The following is a 12,696-nucleotide window of genomic DNA, read 5'->3' on the forward strand; positions in this document are numbered from 1 at the left end:
CTACAACCCTTTGTGGTGCCTATGCTTGCCCCAGAGCACAGTGTTTGCAGTGATTTCTGGGTTTATGCATACAAAGTAATCCCATCAGTGATGATTCCTTCAGAAAGTGCCCTCCCGTGCAGGGCTCCTGGGCCTCCTGCCACGAGCAGGGGCTGTTATATCGGAATTGTCACTTGGGTTTCCTCCTCAGACAGGCTGGCTGGCAGGGAGCACTGGCACACTGCCAGCCATGGCAATCCACTGTCCTGTGCCAGCTCTGCCTCCACTGCCTATGCCAGTCAGTGTTGGCTGGGCAGAAAGACTTTCTCAGCAGCAGCCTCACAAACCAGCTCTTTGCATCCAGGAACTAAACTTCCCCTCTGTGCTAGATTTGAACTACTCACCACGTGCAAACATCACGGTTTGTGCTCAAACCCCACACCCCTGCGAGCAGACCCTGCCCTGTGCTGCTGGCCCTATTCCATTCTCCAGGACATGTCAACACCAATTTACTGCATAGTTCCTCTCTGAACGTCTTTTTTTACCTCCCCAGGGAAAATTTTGCTTTGGTTGCTTTGAAAGTGGATCCCAATGGTCATGGAAAAGTCAGTGGAAAAGCTATGGGGCTGTAATGGTGCCAGAGCCTGCAGGATCACTGCTCCAGGCTCTCAGGGGCACAAGAATGTGTGCCATAAACAGATGCAGGTGATATTTGGTAATAAGTTCAACAAATATTTCAAGCCCTACCTTCAAGCCAGATGTTCCCCAGGGGGAGATCATTTGCTCTCAGCAGGATGCCTCAGCTTTCACAGGCAGGGTGGGTTTTTGTCAGGTTATCCATGGTTAATTTTTCACCCTTTCCTTTGCTGCCGTCCTGTGTCAGAGGTGCCAGGTGCTTATACTTAGGAAGCAGAGAGGGTGAAAGGGAAAGCTTCCTGGTCCCTGGAGGAGTCGGTGTCTGTTCAGTGGGAGATTGCCACGCCCCGGGGGTTCTCCTGCAGCGTCCATCGAAGCCCCCGAGCAGGTCCCGTGTGGTGCCAGGGTGCAGCTCCCCAGCAAGCTGCCACCAGCAGAGGGGACTGCAAGACCATTTCACAGAGACTGGGGAAAAATCCGTGTTCCAGAGACAGTGAAGTGAGTGTGTTCAGGTAACCTTTCGCACCCACTTACACTGGGTCAATCTCCGGTCAAAACTTAAAATAACAAATGCAAGGCTGCAGGTAGAGCTGTGTGATGTTTCTGCCTGCTTAATATTTCAAGCTGCTTGTAATGCAAAGTCTCTATTCTTTTCTAAGAAGAATTAAAAGGCAGAATATGAAATCAGGAAAAATGCAACTTGTATATGATCTCCTCTAGTTACTATTCTAAACTTCTGAGCTGGGATCTCTAAAAGTCCCACTGCTGCTTTAGGAATCATGGAAGGATTTATTTTTCATCTCTTTAACTGGTTTTCTTTAAGTGCGCAATCTTTGGGGACAGTTTTCTTTGCTTTTCATTCAAAGCAGATTTTCATTCAAACCAGCAGAATGAGATATTGCAATTTTAATTCTTTCCCCCAAACAAGCTCCTCCTCAAAGCCAGGGGCCCCAGGTCCTGTGGCTCCCAGGTGGGTGCCAGAGTGATGGCTGTTGGGAGGAAACTGAGCAAGTGTCAGATTTTAACATACACTGGTCCCCTCTGCTGTATGAAAAGGCAGAGAAAGCCCATGGCACGTGTTTCAGGCCCTCTTTTGCCAGAGAGGCTGGAGCTTGTGCTCAAGGATTGGTGACCAAGGAGGAAGGGTTGCTCTGTTCAGCCCCATAAAGAGCCTTCCTTGGCACAGATGCTCTGCTTCAGCATTGGAGCTCCCAGCACCTTCCCAGTGCCTTCCAGTTTGTCAAAACTCACACGAAGTTACTGAATGCAGGAAGGGACGCAACAGTTAAAAGCTAGAGCCTCACAAATGGAAATGCTGACAGGTTAAGACACCTGGTAGTTCAAGTCCCAGTGGGAAAGTGTGGGTGACCAGCAGGCTCATATTCCTGTCCCCTTGGTTTGATGTGATCTGGCTCTGAGGATCAGGGGAGAATTTACTGTTCTTAGACAGAAGAATTTCTTTGTGCTGTGGCCAGAAAACAACTGCATTTGAAGCAATTATGATGTGGCCAGTGTGTCCTGATGCTCTCTGACTTCTGAGCAGCAAGATGAAGTGTAACAGAATCCCAAAGGGATTTGGTCATCGTGTCAAGACTCCTTCAATGACAGTGTGCTGTGTTGCTTCCCATTCATGCTGTGGACAGTTAAGGGTTGGGTTGTTTGTGGGGGTTTTTTAACTTTTTGTTTGTATTTTACACAGTTATTAACTAATAGAAAAGGAACTTTCAGCAATTCAAACACTGTGCCAGAAAACGCACAAGAAAGCATGTATATTATCCAGCTAATCCCTAATCTTTACAATCAGCAGTAACAAGCCCTTGGATGTGATGGTGTCAGTGCTCCAAACGTCTAACAGAGGACTCTTGCCTTGATCATGGTGTTAGATGACAAAAGCAAGCAATGACTGCAGTGTGACTATTCCCATTTTATAGAAACTGAAACCAACATACAAGCAAATCATTTTGAACATAGATTTAAATGTAGTGAGAGTTTTCTGCTTCTGACCAGTTTTTGTTATCTGTAAAGGCTACTAGGTTGGATCTTGTACAGATGTATCTTTTCACTCCCTCAGGCAGGGTTATTTTGAAAAAGATCAAGTAGCACAGATATTCCAGAAGAGCAATTAGAGAAAAACTTATCTGGCAATAATTATGCTGGTTAGTGATTCTGCAGAGATGAGGAATTATATTTCAATCTCTGCAGAGCTGGCAACATTTAATCATTATGTTTGTGCTCAATTCCCAGCACAATGAGGCCTTGATTTCCACCTGGTGCTTCCAGACACTGTAACAAGGCAAATTAAAATGAGTAACACTCAAGAAGTAGATAACTCCTTTCCTGTGCAACCTCTTCTATCTTTAAGCCCACTCATTCTTTCTCTGGCACAGCAGACTCCCTGTTATTTTTAACCCAGTCATCCACTTAGGACTTTCTTGGATTTTTCCCTAAAAAAAGCACCTGCCTTTCTGGTTACACTATTTCCCTTTCTCTTTTGTTGTGGGAGCATGTTTTCAGTTGGATAAATCCTCTAGTTGACACACAGTGAAGGACTGGCAGGAACATGCATATCCTCCCAACTCTGAAGGATGCTTTTATTTCCTTCTGTCCCACAGCTGGGCAAGGACCTTCTTGGCTATTGGAGCACTTGACATCTGCAGCTCAGCCTGCAGCCACTCTCCTGGGGACAGTGCAGTTGTTACAGCCCATTTTCACTGCTGCCAGCCCTGTGGCATTAATTATGCCACACTATAATCTTTGGCTGTCTTTGGTGAAGTGCTCCCTCCTTCTGTTATTTGTTTCTAATTGCTTTTTTGCCTTATTTTTGAAAGCGTAAAATTCAGAAGTGTCCAAATGGGTTCTGAATATAGCAACAGCCTGGTCACCTGATGGGCTCTGCAGCAGGGGTGAATCAGTTCCAGTTAACAGGGCTCTGCCTACCAGTACCAAGCACAGATCCTGCTCAGCTTTATGGCACCACTAAAAGATTTCCTAAAAAAAATGATGGCTTTGAATCTTTTTTTACCTAAATGTACTAGTGACATGCCTGGGGAAATGTAAGCTCTTCCCCTCATGACTGCAACTCAAGGACAGTGCAGGACACTCCCAGTCCTTGCACCCAAAAAAAATGTGCAAAATCAGTAACCATCCAACCACAGTCAATCATTATTGAACAGAAATATCAAAGTCTTATTTTAACATTGTTATAGCCATTGTGGTCCAAGCATCAGAGAGACATTGTCTGTGACTATCTTTCCACTGGCCACTACTGCTCTGCAGTGTATTCACCTGTGTGTGATGAAAAGGGAAGCTGAGGCACATGATTTGTTTTCTGGGGTTTTTTGTTTCTGGAAGAAACAGCAGGTTCTGACTGAGCTGAGCAAACCAGGTTATTTCATTAAGTCAAGTTCTCAGTCTTTGCCAGAGCTGATAATTTCAAACCTTGATACTGGTGTTAAACTATGCTTCAGACATCATTGGTGATTTAAACTGCCTGGTGCTAAAGGAGGCACAAATATCAGCACTTTCCAAACAGCCAGCATCTTGTAAACATCTCAAAGCCAAATGAATCAGTGCAAATGACTTCTAAAACCCTTGCAAAATCTCCTCAGCAGTAATTAAGGCAAGAGGAGCAGGAGGCTGAAAGGTTCACTCATTGCTCAGGAGGAGCTGAATCGGCCCTGCATGAGCAAGGCCCTGCTTGATTGAATTGAAAGCCTCTGTGGAACAGGTCAGTGTTTTGGCTTACATGGTGTGATCTTTCAGAGCATCTCTCATGGCCTGGAGCCTCAGGAGCACAGGCACATTCCTGGGTCGTGGGCACATACTCCCTCCCAGGCAGCCAACAAGGAGGTTTCTGGGGCTTTCACTCAGGGCTGGGAGGAGGTTTTGCTTTTGCTCATGGGCTTGTCTTACTTTTCCTGAGAGTCCACCATGGCAAACACACAGCCCAGGAGCTCAGGCTGCTGGCTGCCTTGAGATGATGTCTAATCAGTATCATTAGCTAATATCCAGAGCTGCTGGAAGACAACAACAGCTTTGGAAGCACACATTCAAGGAGACGGGGCTCTCTGCTGTGCTGTTACAGTCACAGAATCATTTTGGTTGGAAAAGACCTCTGAGATTATTGAGTCCAACCACAAACCTAACATTGCCACTAAACCCCAAGTGCCACATTTACATATCTTTGGTTATCCTAAAACGCAGCAGGCTCTGCATCCTCTCACTGGTTATCATGTTGCTGTTCACCTGCCCCAAGAGCCCTTCACTGCCCCAGTGCTTCCTGCTCATGGAAGATCTCTCCTGGGTTTTCTCTGTGATGAGCTGAAAACACAACCCTTTGTAGCTTTCCAACAGGGATCGTGTCACTGAATGCAGCAACTCTTTAGTAGTCAAGATTTGAACCACATGACATTTCAATTCCAAGTTTGATTGAAGATTAGCAAAGAGAATGTACAAATATTTTAGATGGAAGTGAAAGGGTCTCAGCCCTGAGTAAACGTGATCATCTGTAGAGAGTTGCTCAGCTGCCTGTGACCAGCCAGGGTGACAAAGCACATTTCTGCAGCAAAAGTAAGACTTAGATGCACATAGCAAATAGCGGCAGGCTATGGCTGACTATAATAAACATACCCACAGAATGAGTAAATGAAAAAACTCATGCTCTTTGCTAGGCTTACAAGATGACTTTGCTGTTTTAATGAAATAGTGCCTCTTAATTACATTTTGATACTCCTCTCAACACAGGGAAAACAGGGGAAGCTTTTTTGTGATGGAAAAGTCAGTAGTAAACCACAAGATGCATTATTAATATGTTGAGTTATAAAACCTATGGTAAGGAATTAATTTGTTTCCAAAGCAAAGGATTATTTGAGACTCACTGGAAGCAGGCACAGGCATTTCTATCTGCTTGTTGTCACAGCAGGAAGGAGCAGCAGTCTGCAGTGGGTTGAGTCAGGATGTGGATTTAATCCATTTAGCTCTCTAGCTAAATCCGAGATTCCTGGCGGGGACCTTGTCTGTGAGTGGAGTCACAGAGCCCACTGAGTCCTGCCACGGGTCACTTGTCACAAAATCAACATCTTCACGAATGCCACTGCAAACACTTCACTGCTGGGCGCAGTGGGAACCGCTTGACCCAGGGGTACAGTCCACTACGAGTCAAGAAGGTAAAATAGAGTGGGAGGGAAACAATAAAGCCAAAATATGAGTCAAACCAAAGAGGACATCTGCTTGTAGGAATTCCTTGAAGAACACCAGTGGGATTAGTCGGTGTGCAGCATTTCTCCTCATTGCTGCAAGACTTGAGAAAGTGTATATGATCAGGGTTGAGTGTTACTTCCCTAGAGACAGAGCCTGGGTGAGGGGACACCCGTGTGCCAGGATTCGGGGCTCCTCACGCTGTGCCCCTCACCTCGGGGCCGGCGGGCCTCCATTCCCACCAGTGACACCTTCCCTGATCATATATACCGGGGAGTATTTAGGGAGAATTTCTTCCCAGAAAGGGTGATTAGGCATAGGAACGAGCCGCCCGGGGAGACGGGCGAGTCCTTTTCCCTTGACGCGGCTCTCAGTGTCCTGTTCTGTCACAGGCTGGACGATCTCAGAGGTCTTTCCCAACTTAACCGATTGTGTGATTAGCAAAAAATCCCGTGTGAAAACACGCAAACCCAAAAGCCCGCACCCCAGACGCGCTTCTGGCTGGAGACAACCACACGCCACCAAAAAAAAAAAAAGGCAATTTTTAATTTTTTTTTTTGGCCTTTTTTTGCCCCAAACCCCAGCGCCCCCCGCCAGCCCCCCTCATCTCCCTCACGGCCACACACGCGCGCGCCCCGGGAGGCGCGGCCGCCTCCAGCCAATGGGCGGCGCGGCGCGCGGGCGGGGCGGGGCGGGGCGGGGCGGGCGGCGCGAACGGCGGCGCCGCGGGGCGGGCGGGAGCCGGCGGGAGCCGGCGGCGGCGGCGCCGGGAGCAGGTGAGCGGCCCCCGGGGACCGGGCGGCCCCCGCGAACGGACCCCCCCATACACACGCACACACACACACACACGCTGCGTCCGTGGGCTGGCTGTGAGCCCCTCGGCAGCCAGCGACGTGTGGCGCGCAGGGGGGGACAGCCTGTGGGGACGGTCCGCGGGACAGCGTCCCGGCGGCGGTGGAGGGGGCGCGGGGGGGAGCCGGGTGGTCGGTGCGGGGGCACACGGGCGGCCGCCGCATCCCCCGAGCTGCGGGAGCCGCCGCCGTGGCGCGGCCGGGGATGCGCGCCCGGCAGCTGCAGCTCCGGAGGTGATGGTTTTACCGAGCTCAAAAATAAATAGGGAAAAAAAAAAACAAATCAAAACATCCTCTGAAAGCTGGGATTTTGAGCGGTTTTACCATCGTGCGAGCCATCTCTCGCCCATTTCTAGAGGGGGCAAAGAAGAAGGTACGAAGTGCGGTGAGCTCCGTGCAGGTTTGTCACGGCTCCCTCACCCTCCTCCTTGCTGCCCTTGGGAGCAGCCTGAGCTCCTCAAAGTTTGGGTTTCCTCGGGGGTCGGTGCCTTGGCCTGAGCTGTCCTGCCCTGGCCGTGTCTCGGGGCGCACACCTGGCAGCCAGGCTGCCGTGAGAGGGATTTATCTTCCCCTCTGCTTGCCTTGGCTCTGAGGGACAATAGCCTGCAGCTCCCGAAGGCCTGTGTGCTGTGAACAAGGAAAACTGCTGATCCTGCAAAGATAGCACTTTCTTCAGCTGCTCTGTTGAATGTAAAATTACCATTGTGTTGTAGTTGTAACTTAATGGAAAAGGTTTTGTTTAATCGGAAACTGTTGCTTTTCTGTTTACAGTAGCCTGCAATTCCTCATTAAGCTTCCCATCGTGTGTTAACTTCCTCCCTGTGAGGCATCTCTGGCAGCTTCAGTTTGTTCTGGAGTTTGACAGGGGATGGCTTTGAAGTGTTGCTTTCGAAACTGGATAAGGCAAGCAGAGAGCAGCTGTCTCAGTTGCTTGAAGAGAAAAACCAAAGCCAGTGTGCCGAGGCTGCGCTCCTACATGTCCTGTGCATGGTTTGCTGTGTGAGCCCTGTGCTTGGGCTGGGGATACCTGGTGTGAGTGGGATTAAACTCCAGGAAGAGCAAAAATTAGCCTTTCCTGGGCTTGCTCCCTTGGCTTTTGCCTGGAAAAGGTCAGATCTTAGCAACCAGGAGCGTAAGCACCAGGCTTTTATCATTCCAGCAAGGAGCTCAGGCATGTCATGGTTAGATATGGTCTGGAGGCTGGGCTTTAAGCCACAGTAGGTGCCAGGCCACCGGGTCCCAGCATATTTCTTTCCTTGAGGGAAGCTGTGTTCGCTGGCATGAAGGGCCTTCTGTCTGGAGCTGTCTCCAGCTATTTCTCCTTGAGTTTGGGATGGCTCTTGTGGGTTGGAGTAGGGTATGTGTGAGTGCTCCTAGGACAGCTCCTGGCTCAGAGAGTGTGGGCAGAGCTGCCCATCCAGGTGCTTTTGGAGCAAAGCTGCAAGGGGACCTCACCTGTCCTGGCATTGCCTCAGAGAGCAGTGAGTTTTCCCATCCCTGCACACAGCCAGAAGGAGCTGTTCTTCTGCCATGGCTTTCAAAGCCTGTGCTGCTGCTCTGTGCTCTCTAATTAATGTGTGTTCATTAAGCCCTAAATGTCTTTGCCTGATACAATTAATTGTCCTTGCACTAGATAGATTTTCAAGGCCCAGCTTTTCTTTCGCTGGGAAGGAGTTGTGGGATTTTCTTTCCCCTACTGGGCTGTTGTGAGGTGGCTGCAGTAGGAATGTCCTCAACCTGCAGCAGAGGGGATGTCTGGAAGGGTGGTGTTGCAGTGTTGTTTTTGCTGGAGCAAGAAGCACTATTCAGGCATGACAAAAAACTTCTGTGGTTTAGACATTGGCTGGGTGTGAAGAGGTGGCACTGTGCTGTGTCATTGTGCTTCAGCCAAGGCTCTGCTTGCAGGGTAGAGCATCTCTTTTTGCTGGTATTTGTTCCCTGAAGTTACTGAAGGATGTATTAACCCTGTATTTGTGCCACTTTCTGATGAACTGTGGAAAGAACAGTTCTGTCCGAAAGCCAAATCTTCTCTTCAATGTCAATGCTGACCTTAGAAGAGCCTTTATAGAGTCATTGCTACCTAGGGACAGGGGAAGGAGAAACTTCTTTTTTCAGAAAAAGGTTGCTGGATGGCTTCTAGCAGGTTGGCTTTGGTCTCCAGAGAAGGTATCTGCCTGGCTGAGGGGCAAATCCAGGCACACCAAGCTACTGGAGAAGGGATGTGTGTTGGTGAAGAGCTCAGGGTGAGGATTTTGTCAGTGCTGGAGCTGAGGAAGGCAGTTTTGTAGGATCTGAAATCAATATGTTCAATTAGTCTGCCTTGGGAAGATGCCTGGAGAGAGGATACCCTTTAGTGCCCTAAAGCACAGGTGGATGATGGGCAGGTGCACTGTTGATGGGTCTGTTCAGCTGCTCAAAGCCCTGACAAATGCTGGGTGTAGGGGGAGACAGGTTCTGCCTACGTGAGAGATCTCCCTTGGTTCCAGGGCCCTGTTGGATGCTGAGTTTAACAACACAAGTAGGTGACAGAGAAATGTTTTGTATGAAGTCAGCAGCAAAGCCCAGCTTTGGGCAGCATCAGGCTATAGCAGGAGCTTTCCTGAGTGGGGAGGAGGATGGGGAAGCAGAATTTTTGGGTGGGTTTTTACCTCTCACTTGGGTGGTGATAGACTTCTCCTGCACAGCGTCTGGCAGATGCTTTCTGCTACTCAGCCCTGCCACTGCTGCAGCTTGGCAGGTGGAGAGGGAGGCTCAGGAAGCTGAGCCATCCCTTTGCTGAGAAAGAGCAAGGAAGCAAGTTACCCCTTCATCTTTGGGATGAAAGCAAGGCCTGAGCTGTCAGTGTAAAAGCCAGGTACAGAGTTGGTATGAGGTAAAATGTTATTGACTTGTGTCTTGAACTGTAGCAAAGGAGACCTCTCTGAGGACAACCAGGTATTCAGTAACCCTTGTGAAAATTCTTCCTCTTATGTCTTTGTCTTCATGGTTGCAGTCTGATTTTCAGGGGTTTTTTTTCCATTTTTTGGGGGGGTGGGGTAGCACGGGATGTCACTTGCTTTAAGAAGCCAACATCCAGCATGGAGGAAGGTGACCCAGTCACCAAAATTATGTGGTTGAAAAAGGAATTGTGTGTGGCTGGCTGTGGGAACGATTGAAGTGTGCAAAGCAATTGTTGACATAATGCAGTCATCACGGCAGGTCTGAAGATTGGTTAGGGATATTTGTGATGGATAAAGTGTCAGGTACAGCCAGTAAATGAATTATACCAAAAAATGCCATGTGATCGAGCATGTAATTTTAATTAATAGAGTGGTTAAGCTTAGCATGGTTGGAGAAAAGTATCTGAAACCTTCTAAAGAGAACAGATCCTAATAACTGATAAATTGGAGAAGGATTCTAATCTGAAAGATGGTATGGTGGGAAGGAGCTACAGTGATTTTCATCCATGTGTGGGAGGGTGGCTGTTGATTTGTGGTGGTGGGTGAGGTGTGAGTACATGTGTTCCAGCCCTTCAGAAACAGGGATGTTTCTCAGGCTTCTGTGTTTGGCCACAGGTGGTGACTTTATGGATTGAATCCTTAGTCACAGAAAAAGATTTTATAGACTGTGTCATTGATGCTGAGGTGCAGTCAAGGAGTGCAGAACTTGCAGTTCTAACTTGCTTAGGAATTTGCAGCCTGGAGTTGTTGGTCACTTTTTATACTGGTTTAAGTTTTTAGAAAGATTTTTGTGTTTCATTGCACTCTTCAGTTGTATTATATATTTTATATATTCATCTATATTATATATATATATGAATATATGTATATTCATCTATTTTATATATTAGATATTCACTTTATTTTGTGTTTTTGGCACAAGCGATATGGATAGAAACAGAGGGAGAAGCACAAATGTCATATCTGTCAAGCACCTGACACTGGAGAAATTTTGTTGTTTTCAGGTGCTGGTGTCCCTGGATGGGGAAGTTCTCCTGAAAGCCCAAATCCTTTTGAAGACACAGCTTCTCTGTGGGCTGAGGCTGGCAGCTGAAAGGGAGGGCAGCTGAGAGCTTCCTGTCCCACAGAGCTGCTGGTTTAGGGAGTGAACCTGGCCAAGTATGAACTCTTGTATTTTATTTCTTGATGGCACCCAGTGCATGAGCTGAGTCATGCTTTGTGCACAAGGTGTGGTTTGTGGAGGACTTGTTTCTTTTGGGTTGCTGCCCTGGGAAGGCGTCAGTTTTGAGTGAGTACTGCTGAAATAGTTGTAGTTCTTTTTGCTCAAATCCGTGTGGGATTAATTTAGGCTGCTTGTGTCTGGGGTGATTTCAGTGTTTCTGCAGAGTAGTGGCGCTGAAATGTTGTGATGAATTCTTCAGTATTGTTCAGAGAGTTGATGGTGAAGTTGTTAGCTAGTTAACAGTGACTGCTCTAATTATTCTGGTGTGAGTCTAAACAGCAAGGCTGTGATGTGCTGGAGCAGCACTTGAATATGTGTCTTTCTGGGATGCAGACATGCTTCTCCTTTTTCTTGTTGCTGTGCTGGAGCCTCTGCATGGCAGCCATATGTATGCCTTGGACAAGCAGAAAAACCATGGAAGTCCAGCTTTCCTTTCTGCTGGTACTGGTGCCAAGTGGCAACTGCTTCCCTGAGGGCAGAGGAGCCAAATTCGGGACCTCACTGTTTTTTGCTGCCTTCTGCTATGCCCTGTCTCCAGGGGTTTCCACTCACTCACAGCAGTATAAGTGAGGACTTATGTCCCATCCTTTTTAGAGTGGGGATGTTGGTGGGAATCATTGCTGCAGAGCAGAGATGCGGCAGAGGGGCCTGGATGAGGCACAGAGCTCTGTGCCAGGGTGGAAGAGAGCAGATCCCTGAAGCCTGCAGTTCCCTGTGCAATATCCCATGAATGTTTTTGGGGTGTGCTGATTGTTTTTCTCAGCCCAGTGACGCTGTGATTTTGTGACCTTGTGAGCACAGAGCATTAAGTTCTGGGGAAACCCAGGCTAAATAACACTTTCTGAGGATGTGATAGTGTTGTATTTGTGACTGATTGGGACTGAGGTCAGAGTGTGAATCAGTGGCACCAAGGGATGTGAGACCATCCTACCTTGGTGACTGGGACTGTAGTGCCTGTGTGTGGCAGTTCAGTGCTCCCAGTCAGGTGCTGCTGTTCCCCTCCTAGTGTTCCTCACCTGTTCCTCTGCTGCAGAGATTGGTCACAATTTTGTCTTGCAGTCTTGTGAGTGCAGCAGAGCTCGGACCACCCACTCCATAGTTTGTCTTGGTTTTGCTTCACTTTTGTAGAGTGTATTTATCAACTCAAAGACTATTTTGCTGTCATGAGACTTTTTCGTGGGTGCCTGTCTCTTCTTCCCCTCTCCCACTCCCGACAGTCGTTCAGATTTCCATTTTATACAACAGAAGTGAGTCCTAAACCCCCAAAAGAGCTGCTGAGGATGGATTTGCTGTACACAAATAACATGGGCACAGCCCTCTGAAGCCCACAGCTGGAGGCTGTCACATCCACAGTAGATAAAGCTGAAGGAATTGGGCAGCAGTAGCAAAAAAAAAAAAAAAGATCCAGCACAGCTTTGCAGAGTAGTGTGTGCATGTGTGTACAACCTGAGGCTGGCTGTAATTATCACAGCTCCCACGCTGCCCTGCTGTGGCATCCAGCTCTGTCAAAGTTACTCTCAGCTATCTCCTGCCTTTGTGCTTACTCACCATGGTACTGGCAACATGCAGGCATTGCCAGAGCTTTTCTCCTGCCCTGGACCTCCTCATGTGCTGGATGCAGCTGGTGGCCTTAGTCTGCTCTGCTGCTCTAACGTGGTCTCTCAGACAGAATTTGGGATGCTCAAAGGGACCCCTGCCTAGAAGAGGGTCTGTAGCTGGTGCTTCCTGCTGGGTATCTGCTACCAGACCCTGCCTCTCCCTCATTCCAGCCCAGCCCATGGAGTCTTGACTGTTTGTGGACAAAAAGCTGAAAGATGTGTGAGCTGCCTCCTCATTAGGAGCCTGGCAAGGATGTGATCTGAAGATGAACCAC

At 48.3% G+C, this 12,696-nt stretch overlaps 1 protein-coding gene across 3 annotated transcripts in view; it reads left to right on the top strand.

The window, feature by feature from the left end:
* Positions 1-6,524: 6,524 nt before the first annotated feature.
* Positions 6,525-12,696, top strand: part of CAMKK1 (calcium/calmodulin dependent protein kinase kinase 1) — a 94,546-nt gene continuing 88,374 nt past the window's right edge. For 2 of the 3 annotated variants that reach the window (XM_066201858.1, XM_066201860.1), the window contains exon 1: positions 6,525-6,587. The gene's annotated coding sequence lies outside the window, so the exon portion shown is untranslated. Of the gene's footprint in view, positions 6,588-10,446; positions 10,890-12,696 lie in introns of those variants that run through there. The other variant, XM_066201859.1, reaches the window with a different exon arrangement.

Source organism: Chamaea fasciata, unplaced genomic scaffold (genome assembly GCF_029207755.1).
Source record: "Chamaea fasciata isolate MVZ Bird 193981 ecotype frontalis unplaced genomic scaffold, bChaFas1.0.hap1 SCAF_21, whole genome shotgun sequence".
NCBI classification, from domain to species: domain Eukaryota; kingdom Metazoa; phylum Chordata; class Aves; order Passeriformes; family Sylviidae; genus Chamaea; species Chamaea fasciata.